The sequence below is a fragment of the Magnolia sinica genome, chromosome 4, assembly GCF_029962835.1.
Source record: "Magnolia sinica isolate HGM2019 chromosome 4, MsV1, whole genome shotgun sequence".
In the NCBI taxonomy this organism is placed as follows: Eukaryota; Viridiplantae; Streptophyta; class Magnoliopsida; order Magnoliales; family Magnoliaceae; genus Magnolia; species Magnolia sinica.
Genome location: NC_080576.1, coordinates 72,484,615 through 72,486,705, shown reverse-complemented (window position 1 = coordinate 72,486,705; position 2,091 = coordinate 72,484,615).

Genomic DNA, 2,091 nt, shown 5'->3' with positions numbered 1-2,091 from the left:
AAAAACACCTGAGGAGTAGTGTCCAAATTTAGTTATACAATTTCGCTAATTTCTACCAATTGCATTGGATTGTAATATGACTCTGCCATGAAGTTTTCAGGCTAAACCATCTCAACCAAGCATGATGGAAGGAGATGTGAAAGAATTATGCCCGTCGATAATCATACAACATGGATCTTTTGACTCCAACGAGGAAGCTAAAAAGGTATCGATCATGACGATTGAAACAGGGTCCCCTTATGAAAAAAGTCATTATTAAAAGGCCGACTCTTACAATTATCCAACATTTGAAGCCATTGTATATCTCCGTTCACTTATAAGGTTGTCCAACCACTTGGGTTTTGGTCGATAACGGAGCTGTTGTTAACATTTTACTAGCCAGAATGATGGCTAAACTTGGAAAGTCTCAAGATGACCTTATCTTGACGAAGATCACAATGAATGATTTCGCTGGAGAAATAACGTGAATGCAAGGCGTCTTACCAGTCGAATTAATGGTGGGAACTAATAAGGTGCTAGCCACTTTCTTTATGGTCGATACTTCATCAAATTACAATGCTTTGTGTAACGTCCCGGAAAAATCCGTACAAGACCCGAGTACCACATCAGGCAGAAATCCCTAAGGACCATATTCTGTAGAAATTAGACAAAAATTAATTAAATACTAAACTAAATTAATCGGTGGATTTAACTTGAACCACTATTTATAAAAACAGTAAGACCTAAAACCATTAAAGTCACTGACTCAACACTTGAAACCTAGGGAAAATCCCAAAAGCTTGTTGCTCTTGGGAACACATTGAAACCCCGTATCAGACCTGGACCGCACGTCGAAAGTCTGATGACCATGAAATTACAGGGTTACATTCGCCTTATTAGGCTTGACAACCATCGCGGGAATCGAGCCCAAATAGTATCCAGAACCGCACAACTTGAGTCCTAAGCAAAGTGTGTGAGAAACGCGAATACCTTTGAAAAATGTAATGAAACTTAAGTAAATTGGGCCATTGGCTTACGGGTGAAAGTGAAGATTTCAGACCGTCAGTTTTTGACCGAACTTCACCCATGGATCAAGGAAATTTCCCTACACATTCCTATATACTTGTGGCCCTGATCGAGTGACAATGACCGTTGATCTGATACAGGTCCTTCACGGTCGATCGGCCTATCCAATAGCGTTGAAACTACATTCTGGCATAGATCCATCATCAGGGAACTTACCCTACGTCGTGAGTAGTGGACCTCTAGATGAACCCCATTCGTTAGAAACAGTCACCCTTTGGATGTAAATCAGGTATACCATGGCCCTGGGGCCATTTGCATCAGTTCTGGGCCTATATAAAGCCCTTAAACCACCCCATTTCCATTTCATACGAATTTCTCTAACCCTAGGAGAGAGAAGAGAGAAAAGAAGAGAAGAGTGAGGAGAAAAGAGAGAGTTCGGGAGATCATTGCTGGGATTCTCTCCCACTACTCCACGTGTTGTTTCACCTCCCCACCATCATTATGCGAACCGTTCCAACTACGATTTGGGTAAGAAATCCAAACCCTAACTCCGTAGTTAAGATTTAGAACAGTTGTTGTCAACCTAGTTAACGGGTGATTTAGGTACCCGGGATTCCATTTTCAGGAATGTATGATTCGAACCGCGTCCAAATCGAGTATTTCGACGAAAGGTACGGACTATAAATGTTTAGGTTATAGTTTTCAATGCTTTCAATGTCAACAATGATTTATGTCTGACTTGATTATTGCCATACGATCTTAGTTACGCCGTTTTCGATGCAATATACATGTGTAAACTATGTTGAATAAAACATGCATCTCATGTGTTTGTCGAAATGTTTGAATGAACATGAAAGTATGATTTGTGTTTGCTATGTCTACTGATCTAAGATTCATCGTCATTATATGCATGCTGACCTCTTTGTATGAGAATTTGCTAAAACACATGGTGTAACTAATCTAGTCTATATATTTGGTGAAGTGTAACTTAAGTGTTTGATGAAATGCCTGAATGAGAAAATGTTGATGATTTGTATTTTAAGTATATTAAGATAGGATTCTCTATTTCCTTAATCATATGTATAG